The sequence below is a fragment of the Acinonyx jubatus genome, chromosome D1, assembly GCF_027475565.1.
Source record: "Acinonyx jubatus isolate Ajub_Pintada_27869175 chromosome D1, VMU_Ajub_asm_v1.0, whole genome shotgun sequence".
NCBI lineage: Eukaryota > Metazoa > Chordata > Mammalia > Carnivora > Felidae > Acinonyx > Acinonyx jubatus.
Window position 1 is genome coordinate 61,270,332 of NC_069390.1, and position 27,714 is coordinate 61,298,045.

At 43.9% G+C, this 27,714-nt stretch overlaps 1 protein-coding gene and 1 long non-coding RNA gene across 2 annotated transcripts in view; one reads left to right on the top strand and one right to left on the bottom strand.

Annotated features, from left to right (window-relative positions):
- TENM4 (teneurin transmembrane protein 4) overlaps positions 1-27,714 on the bottom strand; it is a 2,866,770-nt gene that overhangs the window by 863,161 nt on the left and 1,975,895 nt on the right. The gene's annotated exons all lie outside the window — the stretch shown is intronic.
- LOC128311654 (uncharacterized) lies at positions 5,037-9,263 on the top strand. The gene is made up of 3 exons (XR_008290168.1): positions 5,037-5,184; positions 5,741-5,823; positions 8,832-9,263. It is a non-coding gene; the product is annotated as an uncharacterized LOC128311654 (long non-coding RNA).

Consider the following 27,714-nt stretch of genomic DNA (forward strand, 5'->3'; position numbering starts at 1 on the left):
AATGGCAGAGGCAAGGTTTATACCACAGTCTCGCTTTAGACCTGTGCTGTTAACCACAACAGTGTTCTCAAGCAAGGTGAGATTCCTGGTATCCAGGCTAGACTTCCTGAATCTCTGGAGACTGATCAATCGATCTATCATCAAGAGAGTCTAGGGTTAGCTGGGTGGCTTAGTCAGTTAAGTGTCTGACTCTTGAGTTCAGCTCAGGTCATGATCTTATGGTTGTGAGTTCAAGCCCTCCACTGGGCTCAGTGTGGAGTGTGGAGCCTGCTTGGTTTTCTCTCTCTCTCTCTCTCTCTCTCTCTCTCTCTCTGCCCCTCTCCCCTGCTCATGCGTGAAACTCTCTTTCTCTCTCTCTCTCTCTCTCTCCAAATAAATAAGCTTAAAAAAAAGGGAGAGTCTACTGACCAGCTCTGGCCAGGCAGAACAGTATTACACTATTGTGCCTCTGCTTAGACATATTTGCAGTTTCCACTAGACATTAGTTTTTTAAAGACATGTTCTGTGTCTTATCCACCTCCATGCCACCAGTCCCTAGGGTCTAGTTCAGGACTTGTTTCATAGCAGTTTCTCTATAAATGTTTGTGGTTTGAACTGAACAGAATACTTCCCAGGGGCCATCATTCTAGGACAATGGTTCTCAAACTTTAGCATGCATCAATCAGCATCACCTTGAAAGTTTGTTAAAACACAGATTCCTGGGCCCCACCTCTAGAGTTTCTGATTTGGTAAGGCTTGAGAATTTACAGTTCTAACAAGTTTCCAGGAGATGCTGGTGCTGCTGGTCCAGGGACTACACTTTGAAAACCACCAGTCTAGGGAGCCATCAGAGAGGAGGAAGGATTGGGTTGGGTCTTTAAAAACTCACAGGGAACATAGATAAGTGAGGAATGTTATCATTGTACTGTGTAAAGTTTACATTTCAGGAGATGACTCACCATATTCTTTTATGAGTACATGACCCTGTAAACTAAGTATAGGAAAAATATGACATTTGATAATATATGCTTTGAGACAATGCGCTGTTAATTTCATCATATTCATTAATATGGAAAAGCACAGATGTAGGCTTCAGCTATCATCAGCTAATTGGGAATATGTGGTCAATCTTTCCATTTGGTAACAATGCATCACTGTCAGAAATTCAATACAGGTAGAGTGATATTACTTGGTATTGATGTGACTGTAATACATTTCATTAAGTCATATTTGGGTTAGAATCAAAGATGCATGGGGTGTGTGGGTGGCTCAATCGGTTAAGTGTCCGACTTCAGCTCAGGTCATGATCTTGTGGTTTGTGAGTTTGAGTCCTGCATCAGGCTCTGTACTGACAGCTCTGAGCCTGGAGCCTGCTTCGGATTCTGTCTCCCTCTCTCTCTGCCCCACCCCTGCTTGCACTCTGTCTCTCTCTGTCTTTCAAAAATGAATAAACATTTAAAAATATTTAAAAAAAAAGAATCAAAGAAGGAAACCTTACCTAAAATAGAAATAGAGAAAATGAATGGGAAAAGATAGGTGACATGATGTTATTTGCTCTTACTATTTCCTCGCCATGAAGAGTGGAGATAGCTGGTTGTTGAGGCCAATAGCACATGTGTAGAACAAGAGTATATCATCTAGGAAGTGGTTTAGGATTTCAGATCCTATAGTCTGGTTAACCATTTTATTTCAGCAATAGTGATACAGATGGGGCAGGAAATGTTTCTCCATACCATCCTTTCTCCTCCCCAGTCAGAGTGTCCCAGGAATCACATTCTGAGAAAGTTGTAGATAAACTGGAGCCACCCAGAAATGGGGGCAGATTGGTGAGGGGCTAGGAAAAGAGGCTGTAAGAAAGAACAGGAAATTCCTGCAAGAGAAGGGAGAATCAGGAGTGGGTATATATGATTATTGCCCCTTCATAGGGCCAACCTTCATATCTTGTCTCAAAACTCTAAACATTCTTTGTGTGGCTGTTTAGCAGACCACACTATAATCTACAAATTTGCTTACTTGTCCCTTCTCTGTCACCATGAGGCTTTTGAGGGACTTGGTCTTACTTACCCATACATCTCACTTCTACAAAAAATGTTTGTTGACTTTAATTTGAATATTGGATTGTTGGGAAGAGGCGGCCCCCTGGTCTGTGTGACTCTAGATGACAGACCTGGCTCCGGGTGGATACAGATAGGAAAATTTATTGTGGCCTATTTTATCAGTTTTTGCATCTACGTTAATACGTAAATAATAATGTTGCTGTGATGGGTAAAATGAGATAATTTTATAGAATGCTTAGAACACTTCCTGGGGCATAGTAAGTACTCAATTAAAGTTTTCTGGTACTACTACTATTATCAAGTAGCCCTTTTAAATTCTCTGCTGTCAATTTTCAAGAATGCCATAGCTTTCATCTGAATCTCCTTTCCTGCTTCTTTCCCTTCTCTTCTCCCCCCCTTTCTTGTTTCAAGTATCATTCACCCTATCTTTCTACTCATCAATCCATTTATCTATCCAACCAACAAATATCCATCCACCTATCCTGTCATCTACTCTCTCATTACTTAGTTGCTTAACCCATTCATTTGTCTTTAATTGAGTGGCTGTGGTGTAGTGGAAAGTGCCTGGATATCATCATGTCTATACCTTATCAGAATGCTTGGATGATGTTGGCTGCAACAGAGAATGGGAGACATTGAGATTGGTGTTATGTGTGGGTGAGAGGTGGACTGTGGTCCCTGTTCAAATTACTTTTCATGGATACTTCTGAGAGCCATGCAGCCACGCAGACTGAGGTCTACAGGCCCCATCAAGGCACTCCGGAAGCCACTGGAAGCAGTGTTTCCCGAGCTTCAATGTGCATATTTACAATTAGATGGTATTATTCATCACAATACTATTTTATTTGAAGAAACCAATAAAGCAGATGGAGACTGGTAAAGATGTAACTATTTTGGCTGGCATGTTTATTCAGCAACGGGCACCATAAGAGAGGTGCTAAAGAACAGATGAGATGAAGAACATCAATTATTTTAATTTTCTTGAAGAGGGGAACTGAGATCATAGATTTGACCTTACAAATCAGAAAACTATCTGGATTCTAGGAAATTCAAGATGATCATTGGACACTTGGCAGAGCAAGAAAAAATAGCCCATGGCTTTTCTTTTTGACTCCCATGTAGCTGAATTAACTGAAGTGAAATATCTAGACATAAGGAATGATCTTGAAAATGCAACAGAGAGTATGAATTTGGTGGTGTTCAGATCAAGGTTCAGATTCCTGCTCTGCTATCTACTAGTTGTGTATCTTAAGGAAAGTAATTTATTCTTTCTGAGCTTCCATTTCCTTATTGGTAAATATGAGATAATAATGCCATTTCATCATTCAATGAAGATTAAAATGAGATAATGTTGATAAAACAACTGAAAGAATGCTAAATGCCGCTCAATACATAATGGTTCTTTATTGGTTCCAACACTGTGTGCTGGTCAGATGACCCCTGGACTAGTCTGTTCTCTCCTACACAAATGCTATATGGTATTTAAAATGTTCTCTGGGGGCGCCTGGGTGGCTCTGCCGGTTGAGTGTCTGACTTTGGCTCAGGTCATGATCTCACAGTCCATGAGTTCAAGCCCCACATTGGGCTCTGTGCTGACAGCTCAGAGCCTGGAGCCTGCTTCAGATTCTGTGTCTCCCTCTCTCTCTGACCCTCCCCCGTTCATGCTCTGTCTCTCTCTGTCTCAAAAAATAAAATAAAAACATTAAAAAAAATAAAAAAAAATAAAAAAAATAAAATGTTCTCTGAAGAGTGACCAGGATGATGAAGGACTTGACACATGTCCTGTGTCTGACTGAAAGGAGATGCAATGTCAAATCTGAAGAGAAGAAATTTGTGGGAGACAATGTTGGAGTCTTAAAATATTAAACAGTGTTGAAGAAAGAAGGTATAGACTTATACGTATGTGCTCTGTTATATATTCTCTAAAGGATGGATGCACAAAAGCTACAGGAAGATATATTTTAGCTCACATATAGGAAAACAAACAAACATCGACACAACCTTCAATAATGGGTCATGGATTCTGGGTAAGGCTCTCAGCTTCCAATGGCTTCTCGTAGCCCAGCCATCTTGGTGGGCTCTTGCCTGCTTTATTTGCTTGCAAAGCTGCCTTAGTGCATCATTTCTGCTTCTCCCATTGTGGACTGGCATGAAATTCAAGACCAGAGCAGCCCTCTCTCCAGGTACCTGTATTTGAAGATGGACTTTGAGATTCTACTTTTCTATAGAAATGCCTCTTTATTTCTCTGGAGTGTTCCTACCAGAGGCCTGGCTCTGGTAACTATGACTAGGGTCTTTGAGCTCCAATTATCAGAGGCTGTGGTGGGAATCAGGGGCATCTGTGGGAGGGATACAGACTGCTTGCCTCTTCAAGGTGACTCTCAAGGTGTCTCCAACTTCAGCTTATAGAAATGGATTTGGGGGGTCCCCAATACTTACATAAATTCTTATCATTTTTGGAGGTATTTTCCCTTGAACAATTCTGATTTTGGGAGAATTTGTGAGTCATAGTGGTCTCTTCCATATAACATACTAGCACTATTACATCATAGAACAAATTTGTACTTAGACCAACACTGGGGTTTGAGTCTGGGATCTACTCCTTATAATCTTATGATATCGGGAAATTCTCTTAACCTCTTTTTGCCTCACTTTCTATATCTTAGGAATGGGAATGGTACAATTAAGATTCATGAAAGGTAATACAATTTGCCTGAAGACCAACCCTAATTAGTGTTATATTTCCAAATGGCATTAAAAGTAATTGACAAGCAATTTAACGTTTACCACATTCTCTCTCACGTGCACGAACTATGCTATAGTATAGCATATTCTAGTACACTGCACACTTAACTGAAACAATGCTTTCTTCACCACTCTATTTCTCAACATCTTTTGCACATTGCAGTCTCCCCAGAGACTTCCTTCCAGACACCAGTTATGCTCAGGTTCACTCATAAAACCAGCACATGTGAGCTCTCTGTTCTCCCTTTGCTCCCATCCCTGCCTTCCGTGGCTTCTCCTACCACCACGACCCCCCTAACTGGCCCCTCCAACAGAGGGTCCTGGGGCAGATACTGCAGGCTAGAATCCTTCCATTAGAGACAGGGATGGAGGAGGGGGAAAGGTCACAGACACTCTACCCTGGGTAAGTGATGGGGAGCAGGGAATTGGCTGCCAGACTCTGAAGCCAGGAAAAAAGGGGTACAGTGCTGCACTGTAAGAAAAATGCTCAGTGGCCACACATCCTGGCCCTGATCTCCTTGCCCATACACCCTGAAAGCTGCTTAAGCAGGAGACTAGGGACACAGAGGGAAATTCTTCAACTTCAAGTCACTAGCCTAGCCCATGAGTAGGGGGAAAGGACCACCCACAAGGACCCTGGCTGTAAGACATTGTGGTGGGGGGGGGAGGGGGGAAACACATAGAATGACCGCTGGGGGAGGGGACAGGCTTGGAAGAGGTTGTCTAGGGTGTGAGCTCCCTCTCTCATCACAGAAATGAACCCCAGGAAGATCTCTTGCCCCTGCCAGGTCCCCTGAAGCTTTCTCACATGTGCCCATGGGGAGCCTGTGTTTAGACACCTGACGTCCATCTCACAGACATTGTACATAGCCCGAGAAGCTAAAGCAGAAATGATCCCAACAGAAATCTGGATACGTAAGAGAACTAGTTTTGTCCTATCTTTCATTCCCTACTTTAAGTTGCAGGCATGCTTCCCTCCTCCCTACCTCCATGACAAGTCACTGAGGCCAGAGACTGACCAGCCTTGTGGAAAGAGGTCGGGGTAAGTATTAATTAGGACATGGGATTGAAGTTGTAGACAAGGCGGCGCATTTTTAGATCAAAAAGCAACCAGAAAAGCATGGAAGGTGTACCGAAGGTGTCATTAAGGGGTAGGGGAGGGCCATTTGATCCCATTGATGAAGGCGGTGATTAGAGAGAGAGAAAAAAATCAAACCTGTTTGCATTTGTGCCCCGCTGAGTTCAGACTGTTCAATAGTCCAGTTACGGTTGATGAATTTTCTTTCATCCCTGATATAATAATATAGATGAAAATGTTCTCTAAACTGGAATATACTACACAAATATTACTTATGATTAATAATCATGACAAATAGGAGTAGAGAAATAGCAGAAGGGTTTTCTCTCTCTCTCTCTCTCTCTCTCTCTCAATGTTATTTTAGAAATCCAAAGCATAATTCCTGGTCTGGGGTGACACAGAATTAAGCAGGGTTGCAAAACACCTAGCACATGGTGGGAGGTGCTTTCCAAATAGGGCAGGGCAGAGGGTGTGTAATGCCATGTCCTCCCTAACGACATCACCATTTCTGCAGATGCCCAGAACCTTTTGACTATGTATCTTTCTCTTATTCCCTACCTTGGAGAAGTAGCCAAAATTCATAGTTATACCTCTGAAATGCTTCTACTATCAACTCTCCCTCTCCACCTCCATTTATATAAAAACAGCCCAGGGGGTGTCAGACATTGTGCCTCACTTCTCTCACCCCTCCAGCAGCCCCATGAGGTAGGTACTACATTATCCCCACAATACCAATGAGAAGACCAGAACTCAGAGAGGGGAAATCACTTACCCAAGCTCACAGAGCTGGTAGATGGCAGAGAGGAATCTTGACTTGAAAGCCTTAAACTGTATCCTAAATGGACCCTATGTGCATTCTTTCCATTTCTATCCATCCTTCATGCTGCTGCCAGAATGCTCTTTCCAAGTTGGTGTTGTCACTGTCCTGATTTAAACCCTTCAAAGGCTCTTTAATCCCCTAGACAAATTCCCTATCTTCACCTTTGTGCTGAAGGCTGCCTATGAACTCACTCCAATCTCTTTCAGGCTACGTAGGCCTTACAATCCTGGACCACGTGATAGAGTCTGAATACCCCTGCCTTTTTTTTTTTTTTTTTTCAACTTGTCCTGATGGGCCTTCTGTGTCCTTCTCCAAGTACTGGAGAAGTACTGTCTGCTCATAGCTGGACCTACACAAGCCACTCCAGTTCTCCAGCCAAAGGCAGTTATGTGTAACACTAAAGCAGAGCCTCAGGAGCAGAGAGATGTGGGTTCTTCAGTGCAGGTTCAGTCTGTTACTGGCTCTATGAAAGAGGACAGTTTATTTAAAAACCTTTTTTAATGTTTACTTTTCAGAGAGAGAGAGAGAAAGAGTGCAAGTGGGGGGGGGGTGGGTAGAGAGAGAGGGAGATACAGAACGTGAAGCAGACTCCAGGCTCTGAGCTGTCAGCAGAGCCCGACATGGGGCTTGAACTCATGCACCATGAGATCATGAGCTGAGCCGAAGTCAGACTCTCAACCAACTGAGCCACCCAGGTGCTCCATGAATGAGGACAATTTATTTAGCCCCTGTGAGTTTTGGTTTCCTCACCAGCAAAGGGAAGTAATTATGATATAGGGTATGTGAAGATTGGCAGCTGATGCAGGCCAAGTGCTTAGTGTGGTGCCTAGATCATTTTAAGTCCTTCATTCATTTAATTGTATGCCAGGGCTGTGCTATGTTCTACGAATACAATGATGAGCAAACCAAATCTAGTCCTTGCCTTCATGCAGTTTGTGGTGTCATTAGTGAGACAGACATTAGGGGAACACTTATTTGGGACACTTTCTAAGAATGTTCCCTGAGAGGTGGCTAAGTGGTATGGAGGCTACACTTTCCTTCTTAACACACAACCTTGGGAGGTAGGCATTACTAGCCCCATTTTACCATTGAGGAAACTGAGGCCCGGAACAATTAAGAGATTATATCAAGATTAGCCAGATAATACAAATTGGGTACAAGGATGGAACCAGATCAGTCTAACTTCAAACACAAAGTTCTTTCTTCTATATCTACTTACCCTTTGCTACTGATGAAGACTTACACTACTTTGAAAGACTCCTTGTAATCTTTTGCTCTCGAATGATTACATGACTAAATGAACAAAGAGTGATAGGGCACTAACTGTCCAAAAGTATAAAAGAAAACCGCACCGGCCAGCTAAGGAAAGTCCTACTGCTGAGTGGATGTATCCAGTCAGCAGAGGCACTTTCCTGAGCCATCAGGGGGCGGGAGGCAGACTTAGGCTGGCCAGAATCTAGATATTTAGGAGTATTAGTAAATGTCTTCTGAACAGATGGACAAATATTTCAGTTTTTGTGAGTTAGCACCTAAGGAGTTAAAAATGAAGCCATGGCTTTGTCCCACTTTCTCACCATCTAGCCCCAGTCTAACCAAAGCAATATTGCTATTATTAATTCATAGCTGTGGGTCCTCCTGTGAACTATTTCTTTATAAATAAGGATTCTTTTCTTTAAAATATGGTTGAAAACTGCTCTAAGTGATCAGCTGCCACAAGATGGCTCAGGAAGATGTCCAGATCTCCAGAGCAGGGGAGAGAGGGGGTGGCTGACAGCTGCTGTTTACCTTGAATGCTACACCCTTCTTTCCCTCACCCCCAGTACCTTCTTACTCAGATAACATATCTGGCTTACTTCTGGGAAGTGTTTTAGAGTCTACCAAGAGCTTTCACATAGGATCTCAGCTGATTCCAGCAATGATTCCTGAAATACACACTGAAGAAGTAGGGTCCTGTCCAATTTAAAGATGAAGAGGCAGGCTGCAAACTGTGAGCAAGCTGCCGAGTCGCAGATTCTGGGCTCTGGTAGTGCTGCCAGTCCTCTGTGGGTCTGCCCGTCTTTGTGGTAACTTCATGATGCAGATTCCACTTTGCTGTAAAGGTGGGGTGTTTGTTTGTCTGTCTGTTTGTTTTTGTTTTGCTTTTGTTTTTGAGAGAGAGAAAGAGAAAGAGAGGATCCCAAGCAGTCTCTGCACTGTCATCATGGAGCCTGACGTGGTGCTCAATCCCATGGCCCTGGGATTGCGACCTGAGCTGAAACTAAGAGCTGGATACTCAACCAACAAAACAATCCAGGTGCCCCTACTGTGAAGTTCTTAAGAAGAAACATAAGCCAGCAATCTTGTCTGGTCTAGGCCAGTATGCTTTTCTTTCAGAAGCCTGTGTGTGATTTGGGGATGAGAGCCCCGGAGGGAGAAGAGGGTCACCAGACTACAGATTCAGGGAGCACTGCATTAAAAAAAAGTATACACCCACCATGTGCAATATCCTTGTACTTCTGCAGGACAAAGTAGGTTGGGGGTGGAGGCGGGGGGCCAGGAGCGTCTGGCCCACTGGAGAATGTGGCTTCACCTAGAAACTATTCTGTCCAGATAACTTGACTCCATTTCCACAAGAACTCAACAGACTAACTCTCACAGGACAAAATATACGCAGAATGTTATAGCAGAAAGAGCACTGATGGGAGTCAGGCAGCCTGGTTTCCTACCTCACCTCTGTCATTGAACACTTGGTAACATTCCTTCTCCGAGCCTTTTCTTCATTTGTAACCTGGGTGACTTCTCTAATAGTCTGTGATTCCTGCAGTATCCTACTTTCTTTCTAAGCTCTGCTTCTCTTTGTTGTGATTCCCAAACTCAAGTCCATTTGATCAAAGATGTTTGTCTGAGCTGGATATAAGCCAGCCTCTCCTGGGCCTTGGCAATGTAGCCCTGTGCCTGGACCTGAAATGTCATGTGTCACAGGGCATATTTGCTTCTGATGCAAGCCTGTGGAAGCCAAGTTGACTACTTTTGAATATGCCTAATGGGCTCTTTCATCCCCTGCTCCAGGGCTAACAGAAATCATGTGGCCTCTCTGTCCAGAAGGTCAAGACCATTCCTCATCACCCAGATCATTGCTTATAGGTATGATCAAATCCAGCTACTGTCAATCACCTGTACAACCTCTCTCTTATTATCTCCTGGGGGCCTGGCACTGAGCACAGAGCAATGACTAACTTCAGGGATCAGATTTCTGCTGCTAGGAGGTTAATTAAAATTCCAGGACCTGAGGTGGACCTGCTTTCCCTGCTGGGCAGGAGGAGAAGGGTCTAAATGCAATCAATCCAGAGCCCCTTTCATTCCTTTCCCAGGTCTCTCTGACCTGGAAGATAGGTTTAGACTAAGAGAAGAGGATAACAACATAAATGGGGAAAGTTAAGAGAGGGAGAACGAAAATAAAGACAAGTGGCCAATGGAGAGATCACTCCCTCATGCTCTGGTGGTGGAGTCCACAGTGGGGTAAAATCACTTGGAAAATAACCTGGCCTCAAATAGCAAGAGTTTGAAAACTGTTCCTGCCATTTGACTCCGTAATTCCTCTTCCTCAAACCCAGCCTAAGGACTTGATAAGAAATGTAAATAGAACTTTCCACACAAGCACGTTTATCACAGGGCTTCTTATTATAATAATGAATGTTGGAAATAATCTAAATGTCTGATCTGGGATTGGTTATGTAAATTATGACTCATCTCTATAGGATAGAACATTCTGTAGTAATTTAAAATGATGTTTATGAAGGCATTTTCATGGCATGGCTAAATGCTGATGATGTGATGTTAAGCAAAATCAAGCAGAACAAACTTCAGAAAAAAAATATCAATAGTAAGATGTGAAGATAAAATTTGCTTAAAAATTATGGGAAGAATATGGAAACATGTTACCAAGGTTAACTGTCAAGATGAGATGACATTTCCTTGACTTTTCCAATTTTTTACAACGATTAATTATTTCATAATTTAAAAAAAGAGGGGATACAATTAAAGGTAACTATAGAGCTTTATTTCTCTCTTGAAATGGTGAATACTCAGGACTTCTGTTGGGCCCTTAAGTTGGCCTAAAGGCATCAGACTCTTGGCTCTATCAATAACCAAACCAGAAGAGTCTTATATTTAAAGGCCAGGTAAAGATGGTGTCAGCAGTGATATTCAGAAGGCTACAGACTCATATTCTCTAAGAATCCTTTCCTGGCTCACATCAAGCAGCTCTTCCTGTTCTCTGATCCCCCAAACAGACCAATTGTGCCTTACCATCTAAAGGATTGTGTGGTGTTTTAGGGATAGGAGCAATCTTAAAAATTGTTTAGCTTCCTTTCTCTTTCTTTCTTTCTTTCTTTCTTTCTTTCTTTCTTTCTTTTCTTCCTTCCTTCCTTCCTTCCTTCCTTCCTTCCTTCCTTCCTTCCTTCCTTCCTTCCTTCCTTCCTTCCTTCCTTCCTTTCTTTCTTTCTTTCTTTCTTTCTTTCTTTCTTTCTTTCTTTCCGGTAGTTACTTGTTCATTGTAAAACATGTTTCTTGAGCTGTGTGTTAGTCACTGGGGATTCAGGAGACATTGTCTTTATCCCAGAGCCTCTCAAAACCCAGTGGGTAGGGCTAGGGATGGCCAGACAGAGGAACAAAGGAGTCCTGATAACCCAGAGTGAGGATTTTATTCATCATTCCTGGCAGGTAGTCAGCACCCAAGAAATACCTATTTAATGAAGGGACAGATGAGTTGTGCTACAAGGGCGGTCACACAGGGTGCTATGTGACCTTGAGGGAGAGGCATTCAACATAGTTCAGGGAGGTAGTTTTCAAGGACTTTATTCCAAAGGGGCGCTCCATTTACTGATGGGGTCTGGATATTCCATAACTTGATAAGAGTCCAAAGTACCTCGGTGACATGGCTGAGATTCGAATCCATGTCTTACAACTCTTAGTTCTTTCCACAGTACTTCAGTCTGTCATCCCTTTGAGGACTCAGCCCAGGTGCTCCCTCATCTGGGTAGCCTTCATGGCCCCTTCCCTCCCTATTTTCCTCCACTGCTGTTGGCCAGATGGCCTTCCTCGGGTGCTCCCACAGCCCCCTGTGCTTACTGCAATGTAACATCAAATGCCTCCCTTCAATGCAGAACTTGGCATTGTATATACTTAGCGCCTAGGTCGGAGCCAGGTGATCAATAAGTATTTTCTAAAAGACTTTAAATTGATCCTGATTAGTGCCAAGAAAGTAAATATCATCTACTGTTCTGGGAGTTGTTTTCAAGCTTCGCTTTCCAAACAAATTGCTCCCTTTGGAGTTAACTCAGGCCCCGCTGGCTTTCCTGGAATTCTGAGGTGTGCTCATCCCTGATTACTTCGTGTTTTGACCTGAAAGCACATTGTTGCCCTGACTTTCAGAGGTCACGCTCCGCCTGCCAAATTTGACTCCCTTCCCAATGTTCCTGGCACATTGATTCCTTCCTTGGCTGGTCCTGAGTTCCAACTTTTCCTTCTCTGGCTATCTTCTATGGCAGTTGCCTGGTTATGTTTTGCTGTATCTTGGGAAGTGAAAGCTGAGAGAGGTGTTCAAGCTTGGATGACCTAGACAGTGTACTTATCCCATCCTCCTTCTCTTTCCTAGCTCAGGCTGCCTCTCCTTCTCCCTGACTTAGCTCTTATGATTACTCCTACTCTAACACTTAATATGAACCCCTTCCTGAGCCTTGGCCCAACTTCCTAGCAGAAAGATTTCCTGGGAAAAGTGGCCAATGAAAGAGCAGATAATACTGGAAAATGCTGAGTTTGGTGTCAGGCAAACAGGTGTGAATCTTTATCAGTTGTGAGACCTTAGGACAGCTGACTGCCATGCAGCTTTGGTTTTTGCCAAGTGGCTTCCATTTACTCTCTTTCTGGTACCTAATATTTTGCACCCAGTTACAGTGTGTGGGGTTTCCACCCTATGCTTCCAAGCAATTTTCTGACACTAGCTGGGGGGCCTACAATTTGCTTCAGTTCTGACACCCTCTATACATCTACCTGGAGACGGCATCAGATTCCATATGTTATGGCTCAGTCCACAAGATCACTCTCCCCCCACTTCTTATGCCAATCTCTTGTGCATCTGACTGACTGGCTCTAGACTGGAGGTTCCGAAGACCCTCTCCTTAGGTTTGATTAATTTGCTAGAGTGGCCCACCGTTGTCAGAAACGTTTCACTCAGTAGATCACTGATTTATCATAAAAGGACATAACTCAGAAGCAGCTCAAGAGAGGCATAGGGAAAGGTAGGGGGGAAAGGCTCAGAGCTGCCATGTCCTCTCTCAGTACACCACTCTCTCCAATTCTCCATGTGCTCACCAACCTGAAAACTCTTGGGACTGAGTCCTTTTGGGTTTTTACAGAGGCTTCATTACACAGGCACAATTGATTAAATCATTTACAGTTGGTGACCGATTCAACTTCCAGGCCCTCTCCCCTCCCCAAGCTGAGGAATGGCAGGACTGAAAGTTCCTTACCTCTTACTGCAAGGTTGGTCCTCCAGACAATCAGCCTTCCTCCACAGGTACAATCTCAAAGTCACCTCATTAACATAACAAAAGACAACTTTATGGCTCCCATCACCTAGGAAGTTCCAAGGATTTTAGGAGCAAAGACCAGATACATTCTCTCTCTCTCTCTCTCTCTCTCTCTCTCTCTCTCTCTCTCTCTCTTTTAACTTTTATTTATTTTCAAGAGACACAGAGCACGAATGAGGGAGGGGCAGAGAGAGAGAGGGAGACACAGAATCCAAAGCAGGCTCCAGGCTCTGAGATGACAGCAGAGAGCCCAACACAGGGCTCGAACTCACAACCATGAGATCATGACCTGAGCCAAAGTCTGACACTCAACTGACTGAGCCACCCAGGTGCCCCTCATTTTAACCATTCTTAAATGTACAGTTCAGTAACATTAATTCCAATTTCATTTATAATGTTGTGCGACTTTCATGACTATCTAGTTTTACAGTTTGTCATCACCTCAAACAGCAACTCTGTACACATTAAACAGTGACTTCCCGGGGCGCCTGGGTGGCACAGTCGGTTAAGCGTCCGACTTCAGCCAGGTCACGATCTCGCGGTCCGTGAGTTCGAGCCCCGCGTCAGGCTCTGGGCTGGTGGCTCAGAGCCTGGAGCCTGCTTCCGATTCTGTGTCTCCCTCTCTCTCTGCCCCTCCCCTGTTCATGCTCTGTCTCTCTCTGTCTTAAAAATAAATAAACGTTGAAAAAAAAATTAAAAAAAAATAAATAAACAGTGACTTCCCATTTACCCCCCTTCCAGCTCTTGGTGTCCTTGAATCTACTTTCCATCTCTATGAACGTACCTGCTCTAGATATTTCCTGTAAGTGGAATCATACAATATCTTTGCTTTTGTATCTGGCTCATTTCACTTAGCATGCTGTTTTCAGTGTTCATCTATGTGGTAACACGTATTCGAGTTTCATTCTCTTTTATGGCTGAATAATATTCTATTGTATGGATACACCACTTTTGTTTATCCGTTGCTCTACTGATGGACAGTTAGGATGGTTCCACCTTCTGGCTATTGTGAATAACGCTTCAATGAACTCTTGTTCTGTATTTTGAATGCCTACCTCCAGGAAAGGAGCCAAGGAGTGAAGGAGCTGACAGTGGTGAAACGAATGGTGCCCTGTGGTGTGAGCTCCCCAAATGTGGTTAGAGCTACTGCCATTGTGTGTCAGATCACTGCTCACTCAGGAACTGTCTCTTCTGAGACTGTCCAAGTAGCCCATATAGAAGCAAAGGGGTCGAAGGGGAGAAACCACTGGTTTCTGGAATGTGGAGGCCTACAAATTTAGTTTTTGTGTGTGTGTGTTTTTTTAATGTTGATTTATTTTGAGAGACAGAGAGAGAGCATGAGTCGGGGAGAAAGAGAGAGAGAGAGTCCTAAGCAGGCTCCATGCTCAGTGTGGAGCCCGATGCGGCGCTCAATCCTATGACCCTGGGACCATGACCTGAGCCCAAATCAAGAGTGGGATGCTTAATGAAGTGAGCCACCCAGGCGCCCCTAGGGTGTTGTTTTTAAAAATACCAGAAGCCCATAGCAACCTAGTAATTAGACTGGCACTGTCACTGCCATTTGTTTAATGGTTGAGTGATCAGAAGTTTTTTTTCTTTTTTTTTCTTTTGCCTGTCAACTCTGCCTGATTACAAAGGCATGTGAATCTTTCCTTACACATAATGTTCCAAGTCTGAAGTGAGAAATTGAACTGAACTCAATTACAGTGGCCAATCTGATGCACTTAATTGCACACAGGAGCTAGGAATTCGAAAGGTTCCTTGGAGGATGGGGGTGGGCAAAGTGGACCTGGAGCTATTGATGTCGCATGCACCCGAGGGTATGCACGTGGTCTGGAGGGCACCCGCGTCCTCTCCCAAGCATACATTTGTGCGTACACCCTGATGAGATGCAGGTGCTGTGAGACAATGTCCTCCGAGATGGTAGCACTTCCTCGGATGGTTTGGCTTATGAAGTTACAACTGCTTTCAAGTGCTAATTCAGAAGTCTGCATGAGTTTTTAAAAACTGTGTGTCCCCCTTGAGAAGCTGCAACAAAACTAACGCAAAGAGATAAAGCAAAGGAGGAAAAGTGGGTGGAGGGCAGAGCCTCTTCACCAAAGGGAAACAGGACCAGCTGCACATGCTGTTCTGAGCAGCAGTGAACAACAGCATCATGGCGTCCATGACAGCTACAGGGGTCCTCCATCCAGAGGAGCTAATGATCTTGTGATGATGCTTTACTGAGCATTTCCTGAGTGCCAGATCCTGTACCCCCTTTTTCCCACACATTACTCTTAATATTCTAAACAGTACTATGTGGCAGGCAGAGTTATTCTGGTTTTACACAATATTCTATTCTTTTTCCTTCCTCCCTATTCTAATCCATCTTTGATTAGGAACCAGCCATAAGGTTGTCACTCTGAAAACATAAAAGGAGTCCCAGGAAGAAAACTTTCCTTCAACATAATTGTGAGCTGCCAATTGTCAGGAGCCATTGAGGCTGAGCCAACTACTACTGAAGGGCAGTAGTGAGCAGCCTGGGACCAGAGGAGCCCATGGCCCACACCTGGGGCTGGGAATATGCTTCAATCTTCTGGCCTGGGCTATGACTCACAAACGGGCCACAGAAATATCTTTAATTTGGAGTGGCAGGTTCTGCCCAAATCCAGGGGTTGTTGGGGGTTGAGAGTCAGATGAAGAGAGTTGACTTGGTCAACAGGGTAGAGAACAGTCATAGGGGACAGGGCACGGCTAGAAACAGGAGGACCAGGGAGATATGTGTAGTGAGGTCATGGGAAAGCCAGTCAGCAGGAGGGTGGTTCCAGGTGAGCCCAGGCTTGCTTACAGTTCTGATATGCCCGGCTCTCCCTGGTGTGAGGCAAGGTGAGCCAAGGCCATTTCAGGGCCCAGGAAGAGAGCTGCTGATACCTGCTCCTTGGCAAGTCCCACTGTTCTCTCTTCTTAACTTTGTACGTTTCAGACTCACTTGGGTGAGCATAACCATGAAGTTATCAAGACAAGGGTCAATTACACAATTATCCTATTTTTACAGATGATAAAACCGAGAGTCAGGGGGATCATGGATCTTGTTCAAGTTTACGGTACTATAAAGTGGGCAAGCTGGAATCAAACCTAGAAACTCTTCCTACGTGTCCGTGCTACTTGGTGCCCCATCTGAAGGCTAGGCCGAGTGGGCTTTGGAGACTAGCGCAGGACTGGCAGTCAGCCAGACCCGGTCCCAAATCTCTACTTCACTTTTTCTTAGCAATATATTTCCACTCTCCATGTTTTCCTACTGTACCAGACTCTCTCGGTCTGTTCTGTGGTCTGCTTTACACAAGCAAACACAACAGAGTCCAGAGAGGGGAAACTGCCCCTTGGGGCGTGAATGCTTGGTCTCTGTTAGCCCCTCTGAGTCCACAGAAAGCAGCTTGACAGCATGGACCTCCTGGGAAGGGAGGCTGAACCCTGCCTGGAAGAGCCTAATAATGCCCAGAGAATGACTCTCACCTGGCAGGATCTGGGCCTTCCGTGATGCGAATGTGTGGCAAAGAGCATTTTCCAAGTGAGAACCTGGTCGCGGTAAAAGCAAAATGGACCGATTAGGGAGGCGCTGGACCATGGGAGTGTTTTCCCTGAGCAAGTCTTTTAACCTTGCAGCGAGGCTGACCCTCTCCCAGGCACTGACAGCCTTTTTGGAACTGAGGAAACAAGCTAAGTTCTTTTTTAATGTATATTAAATTGAGCCTGTCAACCTTGACAAAGTCCCTTTAAGTAGATGGTCGCTAAGAGGAGAGCCTGCCCAGAAGGCATGCTGCTGGGGAGGCTGCAAGGTTGGCCCTCCCTCTCAGGATTCAGGCTGAACAAAATCTCCCTCTCCCTGTCTCCTTTCTTCCTTCTTTAACAAAAGGTATCCTCCATTCATGATCCTATGGGCCAAAACCTGTGCCAACAACGTAATGGGTATTTTCTGATGTGGTCCTTATAACGCTTCTATGAAATGGGTACTATTTCATCCTTGTTTTACAGACCAGGGAAGTGAGGCTCAAAGAGATGCTGCATCACTGTCAATACCTTCTAACAGGTTCGTCGGACTTCTACGCTTAGGCTGCCCCTATCTTTGGATATTATGACCCTAACCAATCAAATTGTTTCCATTTGCTGTGTGCTCTTCCAGGCCTTGCCCATGTGTGCACGTTATTTTTTTTATTTTATTTTTTTATTTAAAAAATTTTTTTAATGTTTATTTATTTTTGAGACAGAGAGAGACAGAGCATAAATGGGGGAGGGGCAGAGAGAGAGGGAGACCCAGAATCGGAAGCAGGCTCCAGGCTCCCAGCCATCAGCCCAGAGCCCAACGCGGGGCTGGAACTCACGGACTGCGAGATCGTGACCTGAGCTGAAGTCGGACGCTTAACGGACTGAGCCACCCAGGTGCCCCGCGTGCACGTTATTTTTACATAATTGTAACTTCAGTTATTTTACAGCTACAGTTTGGTATTAAGATTTTGTTCTTATCAAAGTAATACATATTTTTAAAGCCAAATAATGTAAAATTCACACCTTAGAAAACACCCATCCCTGTCTCGTAGATCTCTTCTAACTGTTGCTCCTGATACTGATCTCCACACTGTAAATAATACGTTTATATTGCTATTTCTTGGTTTATCGGTTTTTTGACATTGACCTCCTTGAATGGCTGATGACAGCCGGCTCTCTCTCCCTTCGTCTCCCGTCCACACCACATGCAGTTCTAGCATACTTTGATCTCTCAGTCATCAGGGTTTCTGTCATGATTTGTGGGTATTATGTAGGATCAAGCAGCATCTCCTTTCTTGTATTATACTTTGCTTTTTTAAAAGTAATAATTGCCTTGCTTTTTCATTTGCATAACTTTCCACTGATCTAATTTTCCCCACATGTTCCCACACTTCAATCAGTCACCTGTTGTAATTTTTCTATAACCTCAAACATACAAATTTTAGTCTTTTTTTTCCCTAGAGGTCATCCTTCTCTGTTCCAGTGTGAACTGCTTGCTTTCTGAGATGGCTGCACAGCTGGTATAGGGGATCTTCTCTTGATCCTTAATCCTGGGATCCTTCTGTGGATCTATTGTGTTGGTCTCTCATTTCCTGCAGCCCATAGCTTCCTATGTTGTGATTTACTTCTCAATTTGTTTTCCTAAGGAAAGGTGTGTGAGCTATACATTTTTTTTGAGTCTTTGGCTGCCTTATTACACGCTTCAATTTAAGTGACTGTTTGGCTAGGTATAAATATCTAGTTTGAAAATGATTTTCTTTCAGAATATTGAAAGCAATTCTCCTTTGTCTCCTTTGTCATCTCCTTGGTCTTCTGAGACCAGTTTGACTCCAAGTTCTTTGCATGTGACCTTTTATTCTCTCTGGAAACTCTGGGATATTCTCTTTATTCTTTGAGTTCAGAAATTTCATGATGATGTGATCTCATGTACGTCTTTCTGCATGCATTACACTCAGAACCTGATGAATCCTTTCCATTGGAGACTCCTGTTCTACACTGCTGGGAAATTTTCTCGTCTAACATTGATTTATAATGCAAAGATCCCCCCAAAGTGTGACCTAATATGTTTTATTCTATACAGAAAAAAGAGAATCCATTAGTGTTTATTGAACAGCTGCTATGTGTCACTCACTGAAGCAGAGACTTTATGTGTGCTGTTTATTTTATGCTCATAGAAAACCTCTAATACAGCTGTTGGCATCACTATCTTATAGATGATAGTCACAGAATATCAGAGAGTCACAGAGTGACTCAGAGCAGTGGAACAATTTGTCCATAGACACACACAAACTAGGAAGCATCACAGTTAGAATTTACTCCAAATCTGCACAACTCAATCTATTAGATAAGCAATTCCCTAACTATATTCTTTGGAACACTATTGCCTCATATTTTTCTTTATCCTGGTATCTTTTGGATATGCTGGGATAATCATATGTCTCAGTTATAGGATTTCTCAGAGTTGTTAATCTCTAACCTGCATTGTGAGTCTCTAAGGAGGAGACTGTGTGATGTACACTTTCCCAAAGTACACGGGTGTGATATTGAAGCTGTGCCTTGAAGGGTAGTAGAACTTAAGTATGAGACTTTAGATTGGTTGTGGACTAGCTGGCCATAGTGGCTGTAACACCTCCTGCCCCTCCACCCTCCCCTTCCTCGTCTCATTCCCCAGGCCCACCTTGTTCTTCCTTACCTGGCTCACTCAGCACCAATCATAGTGCCCTTTTCTTTTTTTTCTGTCGGTTTCTTGACTACTCAACAGCCATCCCAGCTGTCTTTCAAATCAGTGGAGGGGTCTCTCTAATACACTGCTCTAACTGGAGAACGCTTTACCACTTTATCTTACTCATACTACTCAGCCTTCAGAGCTCAGCCTAAGCGAAATTTCTCCAAGGAACAGTCCCTGAACATTCTGACTAGATTAGATCTCCCTACATGATGTTCTCAAAGCATATTGTACTTCTATGTCATATTGATTATAACACATGTCATTTGTATATGCTATGCAACATATCAAGTGCTATCATATAATCACACATTTTTGTTTATTTTTCTAGCATCTATTTTCTTTCTGTAGACTCTAAGATCCTTCTAGGTCAGGGACTGTGTCTGTCTTGCTTATTACCATATGCCTAGAATTGAGACAGGTGCCTAATGTATGCTAGGTGCTCAATAAACATTTGATGAGTGATTGTGTCAATGATCAAATGGATGAGTGAAAAAGGTGATTTCATTTGTCATTATCATTAATGATGATGCTAGTTAATGAATGTTGCTGAAAATTGTGGCTCTTGTTAGAGTTCCAATAGCCCAGTTCTGCTTCACAATAGGTCTGCAATGAGGCCAGGAAATAATGTAAAACATAACCTCAGAGGTGATGAATATTCCATGAAACAAAATCATAATTAAAAAAAATTCGCTTCTGTTCTGTGCATGAATTATTTTGCCAACAGGTATCTCAGCACGAGACTGACTTCACCCCAAAATACCCAGCCTCAAAAGCATTTTCAAACAGTTCTTTGTGAGTCTTAGAAATCAAGTTTTCATCATAGAGTCAAGAGAGCAAATGAATATTCTCTTTTAGAGAGTGGGGGGAAAAAACCCAAAATGCTTGAAATAAAAAGAGTCAGCTTGGATAGTTTTTGAAGAGCTCATTTTTCTAGCTTTGGCTGGCTAGGCAGATGAGCCTAGCCCAGAGTCCTGGGCTAGTACTTCTGTCTCCCGTGAAGTTTGTGATTCCATTGGGATGGGACATTATGACAGCTGTTCTTTCTGCGTTACCAAAGAGGGCTTCTGGGAAGGCTACCTACTGTGAAATCTCCCAAAGCGTGTAGCACAACGCCTGCCCATGCAATAAATGCCAGTTTCCTTGCTCTTTTCAGTTCCTGTGCCCCATGTGCCCTCACTTCATTGATTGCTTAATTATCTCTTCCTGTGGGTAGCTTCATCTTAGTAGACACTTTCAGGTCAGTGACAGTGCCTTATTCCTTTCTGCATCCCCAGCCTTCCCACAGGGTCTCAATACGTGTTCAGCGAGAAGGAGGGAATGATCCCATCAACAGCCCTGCAAAGTACACACAGACCTTTTTTATCCCCATTGCACTGTGGAGGGAACTGAAGCTCGGATGGGCCACCAGACTTACTTGCCTGAGGGCCTCACTCATGATCCCCAACCTGTGCACACCCTTAATTAAGGGTGACATTCCCAGTCCTGCACAGCCTGGCTCCTGCCTACCATTCATTCCAGGATTTGCTCTTGCTGCTTTTCACCTCATTGCTTTCTCTTGCGTAAAGCAGAACAGCAGTGGCTCTCCCCTTGTATGGACTGACTGAATAAATGTCAAATGAATGTTTTTGTGTGCGGCTGGGCCTTTGTTCATTTTGCTCTCTCCATCTGGCAGGTCCTCCTTTTATTTACCCTTCAAGTCTCCGTTGAGGCATCCCCTCCTCCTGGAGGCCTTCCATGAATAGCACTCCCCTGGCTCTGTGCACTTATCATCGCACTTGCCATACTGGATGGTGACTGCTTACTGGCCTATCTCCCACGGGACTGTGAGCTCTTCTAGGACAGGGGCTGGGGAGCTTGAGGTTAACAGAGGACACGCTGCAGAGCGGAGCTCAAATCTTTGTGAAGAGCAACCGGGAGCACTCTCGGGAAACCAGCCTGGCCCTCCTGGTCCAGTGCTCTCTCCCAGACACCACGCTGCTCCACACATTGCATAATATGAGCATCAGGAGAAAAAAAAATAGATCAAATGGCAGCACAAACCCAAATTGGCAGCCATCCTCAAGATGCTGAGAGGCCGCCCATCTGCTCTCCTCGCGTTCTGAATCCACAGTTGTGCCCTCCATGCTGAGTGAGCTGGCAGCAGCTGGCCCCCTGCTGCCAGTGAAGAAAGGAACAATTTATTACAAAGGGCCCTCTCTAAATCAATCTTCCAATGCGTTCTGGCGGTCTGGGAGCAGAGGAGGCTTGTGGGCGCTGTCCTGTTACTGCTCCACTAACTCTGCATTCCAGCCACATTTGGCCAGAGTCCCACCAGAGCTTGAGGAAGATGCTTGGTGTTCATTTCTGGGAGCAATTTTAGGAAATCGGAGATTAGAACATTTGATTCCCCTTAAAACAGACTGGCGTTAAGAAGCGGCGTGTCCCAGGGTTGCAGACCACACGGCTGGCATCTGGGTGATATTCCTGGTGCTGGGTGAAGGCTGCTGGCCAGTGAGGTCTTTTATGCAAATTCGTCTCCATGCCTGATGCCTCCAGATACCAAATGATGTCTCTGGCAGCCACACCTGGGAACACCTCTTCTTTGGGAATTGCTTACAATAGTCTATCCTCGAAGTTGGGACTTGCAGGCTCAACCGGGGTGACGTGCTCTGCAGGAAGTTAGCCTGAAGTCAGAGGGGGAAGTCAGCCCTGATGGGTCAGTGTGGATCTTTTCTACAGGCCAAACTTACTCTGCTTAGAGCCCAAGCGGAAGGTGTTGGCCCTCTGAAGCCCTGAGTGATTGGCACGATTTTGCCCTCTGGACAGCGGTGTTTGAAATCAAGGGGAGCCAATCTAGAGTGTTGTTAGTGACCTGTGATGTGGTTTGGTACAAAAAGATCAGCTGGGCCAATGGCACTTATTGTCTCGGGAATGAGAACTGAGAGAGTCCCAGGGAAGGACGCTATTGGCGGTGAGGGCTGAAGCTGAGAAGTCAGAGAGAGAGAGACCAGAGGGGGATGGACAGGCCACAAGCAAGCTGAAGTCAGGTGGGAGCAAAATGAGTAGGCAGGAGCCACGGTGTAGAGACGTAGAGATGTGTGAGTGGGTGAGTGGGAGGGCAGAATGGGACAGGTGCTTGGAGAAGGCAGGCATCCTGATTAGAGAGACCAGAGCCCTGTGAGGATGTCTGTTCCTTGAACCACAAAAGCCCTATTTATGTGTTTGCTCATTAAACAGGCCTAAACAAAGCCCGGGGCTAATTGAGGATGAACATGGATGATTGGGGTAAGGCCCTGATCTTGAGGCACTCCCAGTCCTGAAGGGAAGAGGAATCTGTAAAGGGACAATGACATGGCGCCACAATGGGTAGTAAAATGTGTAAATGCAAAGGTGAAATGGAAACAGAGGAAGGGGCATCTAGGTTTGCTGTGGGAAACCAAGGAAAGCCTCCCAGCCAGGCTTGAGGGGCATGGTGGCTATAATTCTAGGTATTTGAAATGGATTGTACAAAAGCCTGAAAGGGAGCACGGCATGTCTGGAGATCTTGAAGAAGCTGGGAATTGCTGGAACCTAAGTTCGAATATTCGTTCAAAGAAGAAGATATAAGGTAAAAATATACGTAGTTATGACGAGAAGGTGGACAATACAGTACGCATCAGCGAATTAGTCTTCAGAAGAAAAACCACAAAATTATGAAAACAGAAGGAACCTTAGAGATCATCGAGTCCAACTGCTTTATTTTCTCAACGAGGAAACTGAGGCCGAGAAGGGAAGTTCCTTCATGCTGCTGTGAAGATTTCTGGAATTGCCCAAGGAAGTGGGGGCAGGGTTGGAACAAGATTCAGGCTCCCTGAGTGCTGGTTCCCAGCCTCTGTGTAAAAGGTAGGTAGCTGGAATGACCCAGTGGCCTTTCCATTTGAGCTTGATGCTTTATGGGGGGAGGGGCTAACTGGCTTCTGAAGAGATGCACTGAGAACCCAGCACAGCAGTGACATAGCACACTTTGACTATGTATAAAGGCATACATGGGTGCTGGGTTCCAACGCTCACTGGTATCCCGGAATGCCCTTTCTTTTGTCTTATCCAAATCGTGATGTGTCTTCAGGATCTGGCTGAACTGACTCCTCCTCCAGGAAGCCTTCTGCGACTACTCAGCACCCATACTTTGGAGGTATTCTCTCTTCTATGGACTCTCAGGCTCTGACACTCACAGGATACTCACATTCTCTGCTTGTTGCTTTGTGAGTTTCCTGTTCATCTTTGTGATTATTTCTCCAACTGGAAGCTTTGCTCTGTAGAGGGTCTACCTCTCATACTTTCTTGTGTCCTATAAGACTTAGTCCAGTGTCTAGCACAAAGAAATACTGGTGGATTCTTTAGACTTTACACATGATCTTTTCTGCCTTCCCTCATACCTTACCAAAGCTAACTGAACTACATCATCTAGTTTCTACTATTACCTGCTAATGTTTTCCAATTTTTTAAAATTAATGTTGGATGACAATTTAATATCCCTTTATATTCATTTGGAGTTGACAGATATGCTGCCACACACATGGAGACCCAAAGATCAGGAAAGTTAAAAACCTAGACCCCCTAGGTTTTGGAGGTGTTGCTGATCAAGGTGAGAGATAAGTTCAAAGTCAACATTCATATGAACTTAACAGGGGGTTAAGGAGAACCACTGATTTAAACATCTTCAAGTAGGTGGAGTTTTGGGAAAAGTGCAGGGCATGGAGATGGCCCCCTCCTGCATCTCAGAATCCTCACATGGAAAATGATCAAAGTGGGCAAGATTCTAATCTTTTGCCTCTGACAGTCTGTGATCATGCAGTGCCTGCCATGAGCTCTTCAAACTGACTGCCCAAATACCAGACACAGTTATTTGGGGTGTTTGTTTTGTTTTGACAGATAATGAGATGCTTATTCTCATTCCCTGACAAGTTCTAAAATACTGCTTTCACTTCCTCTTCCCACATCATCTCCATCTTAATTTATTATGTATTCAACCTCGGGTTCAACCACATTAATCACATACCCAGTATATGTCAAAGGAGGTCATGATGCTGGATCTATTTCATTTGACCCCTGGATCCCTGTTCCGCTCTTCCCCACCCTGCCCACATCACAGAGGCCACCCTTCTAGGGACTGCATCGATGGGCTCCCTTGACCTCTGGCACCTGATTGGGTTTAGCCAATGGAGGCAGTGGCAGGGGCCCAAGGGTGGAAGGAGAGTGGAGGTCAGGGTATCCGGCCCCTGGTCCAATCCTGTTGAATGGCTGTGGGCTGGCTGATCCCTCCAACAAAAGCCAAAGCTCCTGCCAGGGGCTCTCTCCATGGCCACTTTTTCTGGTTCTGGAAACTGTCCCTTTAGGCCTACGGCTGGTAATAGCTCCCTGCTGTTGCTAGTCATGTGGTTTACATCCTCCCTGTAGTTTCCTTAAATCCTGCTTAAATTCTTGCAAATACACTCTTTCTTAGGTTCACCTCAATTATCCAATTTGAATGTGCCATCTGTTTCTCACTGGAAACTTACTGATAGTCACCACACAATCTTTAAAAAATGGAATACCTTTAGGGCGCCTGAGTGGCTCAGTTGGTTAAGTGTCCAACTCTTGGTTTTGGCTCAGGTCATGATCTCATGGCCTGTGGGATCAAGCCCTGCAATGGGCTCTGTGCTGAGAGCAAGGAGCCTGCTTGGGATTCTCTGTCCCTCTCTCTCTGCCCCTCCACCACTTGTTTTCTCTCTCTCTCTCTCTCTCTCTCCCTCCCTCCCTCCCTCTCTCTCTCTCCCTCCCCCTCTTTCAAAATAAATAAACATTAAAAAAGAGGAATACTGATACCTATGTAAGTAACCTAGACTAGGCAAATTTATCCTGAAGATGGACAGTGGTGATGGTTGCACAACAGTGTGTATAGAATTAATGCCACTGAACTGTACACTTACAAATGGTTAAAATGGTAAATTTTATGTTGTGTGTATATTACTACATTAAAAAAATAAATAGGGGACATAATAGCTAAATACTTATTGATAAGCATTGATAAGTTAGAGCCAAAATAATAACCTGTTTCTCCCTCTATTTTCAATATTCCAGTGAGAGGCCCATGTTGGGTTAATTCATGCACTGATTGTGAAACTTTTCTCTTCTCTTCTCTTCTCTTCTCTTCTCTTCTCTTCTCTTCTCTTCTCTTCTCTTCTCTTCCCTTCCCTTCCCTTCCCTTCCCTTCCCTTCCCTTCCCTTCCCTTCCCTTCTGTTCCCTTCCCTTCCCTTTCTCTTTTCCTTTCTTTTTTCTTTTCTCTTTTCTTTTCTTTTCTTTTCTTTTCTTTTCTTTTCTTTTCTTTTCTTTCTCTCCTTCCTTCCTTCCTTCCTTCCTTCCTTCCTTCCTTCCTTCCTTCCTTCCTTCCTTCCTTTATATTTATTGTTTTAAAGGAAGATTTTGGATTGCCTGGGTGGCTCAGTTGGTTAAGTGGCCAACTTCAGCTCAGGTCATGATCTAGCATTTCGTGGGTTCGAGCCCCACATCAGGCTCTGTGCTGACAGCTCAGAGTGTGGAGCCTGCTTCGGATTCTGTATCTCCCTATCTCTCTGCCCCTCCCCCACTCCTGCTCTGTCTCTCTCTCTCTCAAAATTAAATAAACATTAAAAAAAAAAAAGGTTTTGTTTTTAAGTAATCTGTACACCCAATGAGGAGCTCGAACTCACAGCCTTGAGATCGAGTCATACGCTCCACTGACTAAGCCAGCCAGGCGCCCCCCTGTGAAACTTTTATTCATGCCAAATAATTCAATCATGTTCAGGATGCTGTTCAATTTATTTGTGCAAATACATGTGTGCTGATCTTGGTCTGTAACAAAAAATGGTACTGGTATAGAATACTGACAAGTAGTAGCCTCCTCTGGTCTTGTCCTTAGTTCAAAGCCTGGCTCATCAGCATTTTCTTTCACAAAGCTTTCTGGAATTTCATGAAGCTTTCTACAACATGTCCCTGTTGTTCTTCTCCTTCCTGCTCCACAGAAATTAGCCCATTATTTTACTTCTGGTTCTCATAACAGACAGTTGTCTCCAAAAGATTCAGAGTTTTTTGTAGATGAGGATCATGGCCTCAGTGCCATAGTTCCTCATTAACCTAGACAAATACTGACTGGTACCTCTGCACACACTTGGCCAATGATTGCAACTTTCCATAGATGCTTATCATGCAATTTACCTAACGGAAAGTGCTGCAAACAAGAATGTGTTTCTCTTTGGCTCTGATTTCTACTGGCAGGAAGACTAATTTTCTCTAACTTATGCATACCCCAGACTCTTGACAGCAGTTTGACGTCTAGGGACAGTGGGTGCCTCAGGTGCTGTTTCTCCCCTTTCCTTCAGTTTCCACAGTCTCTGAGCCAGAACTTTCTATAAACAGCTAAAGTCTTCCAGGAACCATGAATCGCTCTTCAGGAGCCTCAGAGGTGGGCAGCACGACAGAGCTTCCGTTTCACCAAAGAAGAACCATCTGTTCTGCTGGAATTGTTCTTAGAATGGTATTCCATCCTCTTAAGTCCTCTTTTTCTGAATGGTAGACTACATGCCCTATTTATATCATGGTCCTTGTGTTAAACATGAGTTTTTTAGTAGAAGAGAGGATTTGGTTTTATTCAGACTATAACAAGTGTGAGGAAACTCCAGTCCCATTTATGAACACTGCTCAAGTAACTGATAGAGACTTGCGAGGGGAGCCCTGATACCCCAAGACTTACTCTGCTTCTGCTCTCTGAATTGAGAACTTGAAATGTCCTCAAATTGGAATGTGAGGATGAATTAGAATACTAGTATATTCAAAGTCTTAGCTCATTACTTATGATCTGTGTCTTTTATTGGTTTGCAGAAATTCTTCCTATATTGAAATAATAACCTCCCATATATCAAATTAACCACATTTTAGATTTTTGAAAAAATTTTATTTGTGATGCTTATGGAAAGTTCATTTTTATATATTCCATATTAATATTAATATGTTTCTTATATATTAATATTTGTTCTATTCCATTGAATACTCTCTTTTGTGTCATAGTACTACATTTAAGGCTAGTGAGTTAAATGGGCATTTTCCCACTAATTTTGTGGGATTAAAATTGATGTGACTTTACAGAAAAAGCAATTTACCAATAGATTTCAAGGCCTGAAACATGTTTATATGCTTTGACCCAATAATCCCCTATCTAGGGATCTAGCTAAAGAAAACCTAA